Below are 13,387 nucleotides of genomic sequence, written 5' to 3'. Positions count from 1 at the left end.
GTATTCCTTTTATCTAAAAATTTAGCTAATTCATGGTGAAATAGTGTCAAATAGCCTCAATAATATGCAGAGAATTTTCCATGTTAACAAAATGTAAATGCTGGTAACGTCATATAGGTAACTGTTATTTTTGGAGGAAACAAAAATTACTGCTTTCAAATATCTTTCTTAAATTTTAAGATCTTTATATATATATGTATATATATATATATATATATATATATATATATATATATATATATATATATATATAATTTAGGAATTTAAATTTTATGATTTGAAACGGTTAAATTTCAAATCTAGAATCTTTGTTATATGCAAAACAAAGAATACATTTTAATAAATACATTTCCTTAACCCATGAGTTTTCCATGTTTATTCCTTTCCTCAGAGGAAAAATATCAGCAAATGTTATAAATGTTATAAAGCACCTAATTTGCTAAAGGCAATAAACATAGAAAAGTTAAAAGTTTTTAAAGTTTTTAAATCATTTTAGCTACATAGAATATGGGAAATTAGACATTGATGCAGAATAAAAAAGGGTATTGAGCTTCAGATCCAAAATGTATGCTAAATCCTGAAATGAAAGTACTTGGCGGCAGGGTGGTAAAAAGATCCAACGCGTATTGTAAATCCTAAATTATGATTTATTTGCTCTATCTGATATATTGAGCAATTTTATTTAACTGGGATTGTCTTATATGAAATATTACATCCAATAATATTTTGTAAGAGTGATAATCACTGGATTTGCATACCAGTAGATTTATTACATTTCATTATTCTGGAGTATATATATATATATATATATATATATATATATATATATATATATATATATATATATATATATTATTATTACTTAATTGGAATTTTTATTTGAGATGAGCATTTTTATGTTAATTTTATTATTTTTTTTTTTATTTCGGACTATTAGTCTCATGTTTTATTAGTTGTTGTTTTTTTAATTTTTTTTTTTTTTTATTATAAAAAAAAAAATTAAAAAAACAACAACTAATAAAAGATGAGACTAATAGTCCGAAATAAAAATAAAATTAACATATATATATATATAATATATTTCCCTGAGTACGTCTATCTGTCCATTCCATTTTTTCTCAGAAAATACTAGGCTGATCTGTATGTTTGCTATGAATAGGTGCAGCAAACTAAGCATCATAGTATTCGTTTGGTGGACAATCAGGAATTAATAGGGACTAGCAGAACCAGTGGAAATTCCATGGTAGTTCAAAACATCACCACATAAGCAAATAAAAGAATGTCCTTCAATGGAATAATCAGTGTAATTTTAGGTCCGATCAGACAATGAATTAATATGGATAAATATTTTTGTAGACAAATTTGGATAAGTGCTCGAGAGATATTATTACAAAAAATAGAAGTAAGAAACTAGCTGGCGAAAAATAGCATTAGTATTTTGATCTGCACCGACCAGACACTGGCTGGTAATAACTAACTTATTATTGTAACCTACACCGACAGAACACTGGCTGGCAATGAATTACTTCATTAGTATTGTGATCTGCACCCATCATACACTGGCTGGGAGTAAATAACTTATTAGTATTGTGATATTTACCAACCATAGACTGGCTTGCAATAAGTAACTTTGTATTGTGATCTGCACCCATCAGACACTGGCTGGTGATAAATTACTCATTAGGATTGTGATCTGTACCAACGATGCACTGGCTGGCGATAAATAACTTATTAGGATTGTGATCTGCACCTACCAAATACTGGCTGCCAAAAAGTAAATTATTAGTATTGTGATTTGCACCTACCAGACACTGGCTGGCAATAACTAACTTATTAGTATTGTGATCTGTATCCACTCTACACTGGCTGGCGATAAATAGTTCATGAGTATTCTGATCTGTACCCACTATAAACTTGCTGGCAATAAATTACTTATTAGGATTGTGATCTGCACCTACCAAATACTGGCTGGCGATATTCTATTTTCATAAGAGAATTCAGTATAATAACAGTTGGTGCGATTTGGAATATTCCATGTCTATTTTAAAGTATGTTTATAAATACGATGATAATGGTTGAAGTGACAAGTGTATTAATATATAGATTAGTCACCACAATATCATATTTACTCTAGACATTTTTTGGAAACTACTGGTCCGATCTGACTGAAATTCTGTATGAATATTTCTTATAGGGTGCAGTTAATTAAGTACTATAGCCTCTGTTTCATGCACAGTTAGGGATTGATAGGAATTAATGTGATTTGTATTTAATGCGACAATAAGCACAAATTTAACCATATCCAATTTGGCATAAAACACTCATTCTAAGTCAATAGGCTATAACTTTTGCTTGTTAATGCAGCAAGCAAACCATTGGATAATCATATCTGTTCATTAATCAATGAAAATAGATGATGAATCTTTGTAAGTGTCTTTTAAAGAAAACTTTATCAAGGTGAATAGAATAGGTAATTGGTGAAATCGATTGAAATTTAAATTGAAGCAACTTCGAAGCAATGGACAGACTACTGGGTTTGTCAGCGCAAAATATTGTAAAAATCTGTTGTGGTATTATCAAAATAAACAATAAAGTTAATTTACTCACAAGTTTCAGTGGAGAAGTTAGTTTTTTGCAAATATCTTTTTAGATTCATATAAAAAGTATTTACAAAAAATAAATTATTTTTTTAAATATACTCTCTTACGGCAGAAAGTAAATACGACAGTATAATGAAATCCTTATAAACTGATTATTTTCTTCAATTCTGTGTGCCACGTTTTTTTTTTTTTTGTTAAAAGTCTTTGTAAAAAAAAATTCTTAATTTCCAAAATAAGTGTTGTTGCCTGAAGAGGTATCTAGTTACTAAATACTAGAAGACCGAAAGATGCTCATGACTGTGTAGCAACAAACTACTGCTTATGTAAAGACATCTATATATATAGAAAACTAGAAAACATGCTCATGACTGTGTAGCAACAACTTACTGCTTATGTAAAGACAAATTGAAAATGTAACTTGCTCTATTTCTGTATTGAGCACTCCTGTATTAACCTCCTTATATTTCACTGGTTACCATACCTTTGAAAAATATCAACCTCAAATTATACTAGCAAAAGTACCCGTTGTTGATTGGGTTCAAAAACAGCCTACAGAAAATGGGCTCTGATTTATGAAAGTATGATACGTTATATGAAAAGGAAGGATTGTAAAGAGATAGCTTCGAATTTGGGGGTATCAAAACCAAAGCAAAATATGATGAAAGTAAAAATCAAATGGATAAATCCCATAATTTATTATACCATACCTGTTCAAACTGAAACACTTATCACAATATTCTGTGGATCTATATTAAAAAACCTTGTTAAACTTTGTGACATATTTCCATTCTATGGAGGTCAGGCATGAACGAACACCCCATAATTTTATCATACCATATTTCTTCAAACTGAAACATAATTATCAAAGTATACTTACGCAGATAGATATGAAAAGTCTTTATTAAAGTTTGTGCCTATTTCCATTCTATGGAGGCCAGGTGCGAACGCAGACCCCACAATTTTATTATGCCATCCCTATTTAAGTTAAAACATATTTATCAAAGTATTATTATGTACATCTATATCAAAAACACTTGTAAACGTTTTTTTTTTTTTTTATTTCCATACTTTGTGGACCAGGCGCGTACGCAGACCTCACAATTTTAATGAATCATTATTATGCCAGGTCAAACATACCCATTCCTGTGTCTCGATACATCTTCTATCATTATATGCGATCAGTTTTCTATAATAGTCAACCATATAGGAGCCTATTCGTGACCAGACACACACACACAGACGTTCAGCTTTATATATATATATATATATATATATATATATATATATATATATATGTGACTACTTCATTTAATCACATAAGTTAATATATGAAAGTATAATGCGTAAACTTTGAGTATTTACTTCAACAGTGCTCAATGCGTAGGTAGAGCTAGGTAGTAAGTAGTAAGTTATAAAATATATATGGCAATTAAGCTACACAGAATATTCCGCGTTTCATCTGGTCAAAATGATAAGACCATTATTTATAATTTATCTAACAAAAGGCAAATATAAATTACTAAAAAGTGTCTCAGCATTTAGTATAGCCTCCATTATTACGAATTACTTCAAAAATTCTCTACGGCATGCTTGCGACTAAGTTTTTTATCAGTTGCGAAGGAATTTTCTCCCATGTACTGAAAACTGAATCAGAAAGTTCCTATATCGAATCATACTGGGTTCCATCCTTGAACACTTCTTTTGCCATCCATCCCTAAAGATTTTCAATGGGATTGAGGTCATGCTGGATGATCTAACAATTCTATATTATTTGAAGAAAAGTATTCTCGTGCTTGTCGAGAAGTGTGTATCGCAGTGTTGTCTTGCTGGAAAATCCAATTTGTTCCACACAGACGTGGACCTTCAGTCCTGATAGAAGCATTTTCAAGCATTGAAATGTACTTCAATGATGTTTGCCGGCTTTTCACTATTTGCAACTTTAGGGTCCCAGCTGATGAGAAAGCACCTCAGATCATTAAAGACCCTCCTCCACTATGCCGAGTTGAAAAAGTCTCTTTGGGCAAATTTTTATCATGCCAATAGTGTTGAAATTCACCTGGATCATCTAGATTAAACTTTTTCTCATCAGAGAAAATTACATTTTCCCACTTCTCTTCATCCCAAGTCTGGTATTTGGTGGCATATTTAAGTCGGTTAGTTTTGTGCTGTTCAAGAAGACGTGGTTTCTGCAGTCGCTTTAAATGATTGAAACCTTTCATTTTCAGATGCCTTCTGATCGTTTTAGGACTACATTCTGCTGCTGTTTGGCTTTTCAATCGACTTGAGCTCATACTGGAGTTTTTTTTTTAAACTTCTTCTGATACGGCGATCCAGTGATGGGGTTATTTTTTTGGGGTCGACCTGGACTCTTTTTGTAGTCGACCTGGACTCTTTTCCTTTTGAAATGTTTGTTTTTTTAAAAAATAATTATTAGATCAGGGTTAAGGTTTCGAATGAAGCAGACTTCATTTTTTTCCATCATATTTTTCCTTTTGGCAATGATTTCAACCATTTGTTTGATTAAAAATTCGATAATATGCGTAAACGCTTACTTTCTTAAGTGGTCTTATGATTTTGACTAGGACTATATATATATATATATATATATATATATATATATATATATATATATATATAGTCATCCACATACAGTACTGTTTCGCTGTTTCACAGCTCATCACTGCGGCTAGACAGGCAACTGCCTCAAGCCAGATATATATATACTTTTTATTTGTGTTACATAAGCATTGATATGTCGCTACATATTTATGAGCATGTTTCGGTCAGCCAGTTAGACTTCTTCAGTCGTTACAGACAAAACTTTTGTGTAAGCAATATCGCCTGAAGAAGTCTCTAGTTGCTTGTAACTGGCTAATCAAAACATGCTCATGAATGTGTAGCGACATATTAATGCTTATGTAAAACAAATCAAAAGCATATCTTGCTCTTCTTCTGTATTGAGCACTCTTGTATTAACCTCGTTAAAACTTTGTTGGTTATTTTACGCTTGGAAAATATTAACATGGAATTAATATAGACATAAACACACACACATAGTGATGGGATGATTCCAATATTATTCCCGATTCCGAGACATTTGCAGATTCTGAATACACGTTTTAAATTTCTAAATTCTAGAGTTGCTTCTTTTTTTTTTCTAGGTCTTTGTGTGTGGGCAGGGAGTAGTCAGGTTACCGTAAAAAAAAAAGAAAAAAAAAAGGGCAATGTAATATGTACATACATTTTTACAAGCATAAAAATACACTTGTGTTGAGGTGATCGATATATTTTAGTTTTACTTATAGTATAAAAACAACATATATTTATCAGTTCATCAGTTATACGGCCCGTGGAAAATTAAGTTTTAAATCAAAAGCAAGTAAATAAAAACGATAAAAAGAATCGTTTGAGGCATCAGAAAATAGGCACACATTTTTCCGATTCCAATACTCAATCTGGTACATCAAAAACTTCTGATTTTTTTTTTTTTGATTTTCGATTCTGATTAATCATCCCAATATTAATATAAAAGAATAACAAAGGTAACAAAGATTAAAATATTTATTTTTCATGCAAAACAATCCTCCATATACTAAAATTTTAATACATTTTTACATATCCGTTTCGTTGTGCAGAAACAAACATACATTGAACTTCGAAACGAAAAGGATGGGTATACACAAAAAGTGAAATATAATTGATAAAACAGATTTTACCAAATTAACATATTATTATTATTATTATTATTATTATTATTATTATTATTATTATTATTATTATTCTTTCTGAAAATACACTCATATCTTGCTACGATGTGCAGACCGTTTCAATCATATTTGATTTCATCAGGCAAGAAGAATTAAAATGCAAAAATTAAAAAGGTTCAAGACCATTTTCAAATTTTCGAAGAGAGAAAATATGGCATGACTGGTGTGAAGCAAAGTTAAAGTTCTTTATATATATATATATATATATATATATATATATATATATATATATATATATATATATATATATATATATATATATATATATACACATGTTTTTTTTTTATTTTTAACCTCGGGTGTATTAACTTAATCCATTACAAGATTTTTGTTTTGTTTTTTTAACTTGAACCATCTGAAGATATGAACGGGTAATCATTATCTCGTTTATCGAAACAACTTGTAATAGATTAAGGTAATACACCCGAGGTTAAAAATAATAATAATAATAAGCGTAATTAGCTCTACTAATGCATTGAACACTCTTTTCCTTGTTTTTTATCAAACATACCTCCTAACATATATATATATATATATATATATATATATATATATATATATATATATATATATATATATATATATATATAATTACCCAGCCACGAAGCTACCCTTGACTCCATTTGTTAAGCCTCTACCTCCAGGCCATCAAACAATTGCCATGAGAATGAACGGAATTAAAAACTAATACACTCTCAATTCGGAGGCAGACGTTAGACAATCTATAGTGTTCGAAGTACAGGAAATGATGAACACACACTCACACATATATATACTAAATGAGATGGATAACTACAAAAGGCTCTGATATAGATTGATGTGCACACTATATTTATATGTTTGCATTTTTATATAATTGTGTGGGCTTTGATTAATAAATTTAAACAGACTTAGATAGATATGAGCAGGCGCCTATGTATATAGAGGAGCAGAATGCATTAGATTTAACTCTATCCATAACTGACCTGAGCACCAACAGTGATGATTAGTGAAAATTACAGGGTGGGAAAGATAAAATTGTTGCCCTAAAGAAAACAACACTACAACTTTATTTTAAAACTTTTATTGAAAAAAAATCAATTCAGGTAACTTGATTATGTAGTAGAGCTGACATTTATTCAATGTAGTCGCCTTCAGTCTCGATCACCGTATCGATACTGGTAGAATACCTTTTCCACAAGCGCTAGTGAGAGTTCAACGAATATTTGGTGGATGGCAGTGATCAGGCTGGCTTTGGTATTGTGGGCGGTCATGTTGGTGATGTTTTCGGTGTATGACTAAACAAAGTAGTTCAAATCGGGGCAGGAGGATGGGGCTAGTGAGAGAAGGCTACAAAGTTGTAGCATTCATTCTGAGGCCAAGCCTGGGTCTTTTCGAACTTGTGAACAGATACCGAGTCCTCCTGCCACATTGATGGTCTGCCAGTGGCCACCTGATTGAACCATGGGATAACCACACTCTTCAGGACATCCGAGTACACTTTGGTGGTGACTTTCAAGCTGATTTTTAGGATGTGAGCTGGTATGATGTGGCCCTCACTTGAAACCACAGAAAAGTCAATAATCATGGCTGGAAACTTTGTTTTCATCATCCTGAGAACGTCCCTGTTATGTGTGTCAATCCGACGATGCATTTTGTAGGATGCTGGCATTGGTTTGTTATCATAACTTGAATCGGTAGAGAGCATGAGTTGTACTGTGGTGCATCTCCAGTCTCGCTCATTGAACATAGTGTCGCTTTCAGACATGATAGAAGGCTTCATTGCTCTTGGGATTTGTACACAACTGGCCAACTAGTAGATGGTCTGCAACAAAAAAAATAAATAAAACCATGTTTCATCAAACGGAAATTGAATCATGCTGTCTTTTCTAGTGCGACAAGTTTATCGTTCCACCTTGTATAAATATTTTTCTACTTGTGAATAAAATGTTGATCTAAAAAAAAAACAAAAACACACCTGCATGCCTTAATAGTTACTTTTTAACACCACTCCAACTCCCTTACCTCAGTCTGATACTGTAGACAAGAAATAGATATGTTTTTTTTTCTAAAATATCATTAAAAGAAAAAAGAAACAAATAAAACAATATCAAAAGATATTTGGTTGACTTGATTTCAATTACTAAATTAGGTGCGGACAAAAGTTCTCCGGGGTACATATTCTTTTTCAACAATTTTTTGTCCACACCTAAAATAAAAACGCTAATACATTTGTTTGTATCCTTAATTAATGCAAACACTTTGTTAAAATCACGTACAAACACACACACACACACACACACACACACACACACACACACACACACACACACACACACACACACAAAACGAAACCTTTTTCTTTTTTTTTATAAGGAATAAAATTCAATTTCATTGTTACCGAGCACATTAAATATATTATGAATGTATGTATTTATGTATCTTTAGAGCCGGATATACGTGTGTATATATATATATATATATATATATATATATATATATATATAATATTTTTGCAAAAATCAAGAGAACAAAATATAAAATAAGGACAATATACCGTGTATTTTTTATGTGTTACAATTGTTTCATAGCCATTCAGATAAACTTAAACATTATATCATTTAAATATATTCCAAATATAGCTACTCTTCAGACGGCCAAAATATATTTGTCATATATATATGAACATATTCATAATCTCTATTTTAAGTGATCAAGCAGTTGACTCACCTCGTTTCTCTTTTATTTATTTATTTATTTATTTATTTTTCGATTACTTTCAAATTGAGGAAGTATCCCACTTTCGTATTTCTTTTTGTAAGATGATAATTCTACAATTTTCTATTTTTATATTTAATATTTTGATGTATTTTTAATTTTCATAATTTTTTTTTTTTTCTTCTTTCTGATTTATTTATTTTATTGATGTATTCCCAATATTTAAATCTAAATGTTCTAAATTTAGTCTCTTCTTGCGAGGGGGGGGGGGCTTTGCCTGATCATAAAATACACATATATATGATATTTCCATGGCAAGTGCTCGTCTGAGCTCCAATCTTCCCCCCCCCAATCTTTCATGAAAAACACCCGTCTAGCTGAAACCACTGTCAGTAATTTTCCCCACTCTTTATCTGTGCCTAAATCAAAACGTAGATTCCATGAACAAAGCTTCTTTCTTAGAAGTGCACGCCTGTGGAAGTCTGTTCCGTTTGCCTGTTTCCCACCTGATTACAACTTGGATGTCTTCAAGTCCAACATAAACAAATTCCTGATAAACCGCTCCCTTAATAAGACACTTTATCAAATCTCCAATACTAACGATTACTACGATATTATCCCATTGATTATTGTACACACAATAACCCTTATCTCCGGGCCTTTATAAGTGGTAACTTCCATGTAAAAAAAAATATATTTTAATTTATCCAGATTTCATATAGATTATTATAGAGTCAATTTAAAGAAAAAAAAGGTATTTAGGTGCTATCAGCTATAATCAAAGCTGAAACTGCAGCATTCAAAGCTGGTAACGTTATCACTGTATCAACATGACATGCATATGGACTGATTAAAAATTAAAAATTAACCAAGATGAATGTACAAAATGTATAACGATTTTTTTCAATTTTGACCCATTTTTGACTCTGTAAATACTATTTTATCTGGCTAAAAACCCATAAAAGAATGGTACATAAAAAATCCAATCATTTGATGACCTTAGTGCTGCTCTCTGAGGAGATAGAGTTTGAAAATATAGAGACAGGCAGACAGACATATAGCCGTTTATATATTAGATTTATATGCCCAACTATTAATTTCTGAATTTGCCTTAGTTTCATATGAATTTTTATTTGCATGTTATGATATATTTGTTGATTCTTTTCCATTTTACATGCTGTTTTTTAAGAAAAACTATAGTTAAATGTTTTTTTAATTATTTTGATTAATATTATCTTCACCTCATATTGGTTATGTAATTAATTAAAATTTTTAATCTATCTTTTACAGCCTTATCTTAATATAAACAGATTGTCTTTATCTTTTAATTCCTTGCTATTCCTTTCTCATTCAATGTTATCGAGACAGTCTAAGGGACATAACTCGATTTTTGTCCACATTTATCGACTCATTATTTAATCGAAATTCCTTTATACTCTTAACCTTATAGTTTGATTTTTTTTTTTTTTTTTTTGTTAAATACCTATGCTTAATTTTAAACTTGTAGTTCTCAATTTTACTCGTTTTATAGCAATCTAGGTTCAATTTCTCATTTAGTTTACTTTATACTTATATTCTGATTTAATCTATTTTAATTCATCAAAATTTGTTCATTTCAATATTTTACAATTACTTAATATTTTTTTTTTCTATTGAAATGTTCCGTGCATTAATATATTACCAATAACAATCATTAAATTTAAATTTAATTTTATTTTCCTCATTTAGGTTATATTTAGTTTAGTTTCTATATGTTAAGTTAACGAATTATAATTTATTTATTGCACAATCCTATAAACCCATATTAAATTTAAAATTATAATTAAAAGGTTTATTTGAATTATTTTAACTAATATTAATCTTCACCTTCTGCTGGTTATGCAATTAATTTAAATGTTAAATCTATCTTTTACACTCTTATCTCAATATAAACAGGTTATCTTTATCTTTTAATTCCTTACTATTCCTGTATCATTCAATATATAAATATATATATATATATATATATATATATATATATATATATATATATATATATATATATATATATAGCAATCTAGATTCAATTTCTCATTTAGTTTACTGTATACTTATATTCTGATTTAATCTATTTTAATCCATCTGTTCATCTTAATATTTTTTAATTTATATTTGATTTGTTTTGTTCAGTTGAAATGTTTCATGCATTAGTATATATACCAATAACAATTACTAAATTTAATTCTATTCTCCTTATTTAGGTTATAGTTACTTTAGTTTCTATATGTTATATCTCCCCTTTTTTGGAAATAAGGTGAAATTTACTTTATGTATGAAAATCAAAGAAAAGGGGTATAACAAATGAGAAATATTTGGAATCAAGTCTCCCTTTGTTGTTATTTCAGATCATTTGAAATCATAGCAACAAGTTTTAGTCTCTTCTTCATCAAGGTCAGAGTTTTGGGGGAAATATCAGATATTTTGTAATTCATATGCAAAACTAGGAAAACAAATGACTATGATTGAAACATTGGTAAAGGTGCAGTATCTTTCCAACCTCAAAAAATCCTTTAAAACTACCACTATTGTAGGTTTGCGAGGATGCTGAAAATGAAAATAATGTTTAAAAATCCAGGAAATAAGTAGTTTCAAAAAGTAGGGAGTCACTTTTCTATATTGATTTAACATAAAATTAACACCCACTTCATAGCCACCTTTTTTGGAGGCGGGTGGGGGGCGTCTGTTATTTCTATAGGGGTGATGTTTATTTGGTAATTATGGTCTGGTAGACCAACACAAAACCTACCTTAAAAAAACTTGTTTTCGGGTGTGCTGAAAAAGAATATTGCATCTAAAACTGTGTTTACACCATTGGACACCACTTATAACATAAAGAATTACATTGCTTAATACCCAGAAAAATACTTATTTGCAGAATAGCAATTATATATATTAGTGTTGAGATGATTAATCAGATTTGAAAATCGAAAAAAAAAAAAAAAAAAAAAACCCAGAACTTTAGAGGCAATCTGTATCAGAAGCATAAAAATTTCTGCCTAATTCCGATGCCAAAAACGATTCTCTTATGTATTTTTTTTAAAAACTTAATTGTCCATTAATTAATTCCAGTACTAATGATAAAATGATGGTTGTGTATTGATTTTAAACTACCAGTAAAACGAAAATCTATATATTCTGGCATAAATGTAGTTTTTATGTTTGCATAAATATATGCACATATTACACGGGTTTTATAGAAATATAAAAAAATAAAAAAGATAACTTTTAGCTAAACATTTAAATGTTTTTAACGAATCAGAATTGGTAATTGTATCGGAATTGGAAATTTAGAATTAGTAATTATATCGGAATTGGGAAAAATATTGGAATTTTCACATCACTAATATATATATATATATATATATATATATATATATATATATATATATATATATACACACACACACACACACAGACAGTTTTGCTGTATTACAGCTATTCAGTGCCGCTAGACTAGCACCTCTCTCAAGCCAGGCATTAAACCTACAACCATCTAGTAAATCGTTGGTAATTCTACAGGGTTGAATGATATATTTGTTGCTCTAAAGGGAATAACATTACAGCTTTATTTTAAAACTTTTACTGAAAAAATCAATTCAAATAACTTTATTATATAATAGAGCTGACATCTATTCAATGGAACCGCCTTCAACCTCAATCACCTCCTCAATACAGGTCCGGAACTGGGAGCATGCCTTTTCTACAAGAACCAGCTGGAGCTTGGCGAATACTCGGGGATGGCGACAATCAGGCTGGTTATGGTTTTGTGGGAGGTTATGTTGGTGATGTTTTCGACATGTGACCAAACAAAATAATCCAGTGGGTTCAGATCGGGGGATGAGGGGAGCCAGTAAGAGAAGGGTACAAAGTCGTAGCGCTCTTTCTAAAGCCAAACCTGGGTCTCTTTGGACTTGTGGACTGGCACCAAGTCCTGCTGCCACACCCAGGGTTTGCCAGTGACCACCTGATTACACCAAGGGGTCACCACACTCTTCAGAATATCCAGGCACACTTTGGTGTTTACTTTAAAGCCAACTTCAAAAATGTGAGGTGTCATATTGTGGGCTTTACTTGAAACCATAACAAGGACCATAGCCATGACCGAAAACTTTATTGAGATGTGCCCTCAAACGTTGAACCATCCATATTTGCATTTTGATGGTGCTGGCAATGGTCCTGATGTCATAACTTTGATCGGTAGAGAGCATGAGTTGTACAGCGATGCATCTTCGATCTTACTCATTGAACATTGTATCATTTTCAGACATGATAGAAGGCTCCTAT

The 13,387-nt window shown here is 30.6% G+C and overlaps 1 protein-coding gene across 3 annotated transcripts in view; it reads left to right on the top strand.

The window, feature by feature from the left end:
- The window catches only part of LOC145268348 (calcium uptake protein 3, mitochondrial-like), a 1,295,034-nt gene that overhangs the window by 1,247,164 nt on the left and 34,483 nt on the right, over positions 1-13,387 (top strand). The gene's annotated exons all lie outside the window — the stretch shown is intronic.

This window comes from Euprymna scolopes, chromosome 43 (genome assembly GCF_053919585.1).
Source record: "Euprymna scolopes isolate OS-2025 chromosome 43, ASM5391958v1, whole genome shotgun sequence".
NCBI classification, from domain to species: Eukaryota; Metazoa; Mollusca; class Cephalopoda; order Sepiida; family Sepiolidae; genus Euprymna; species Euprymna scolopes.
This window is presented reverse-complemented; position numbering and strand designations above follow the sequence as displayed.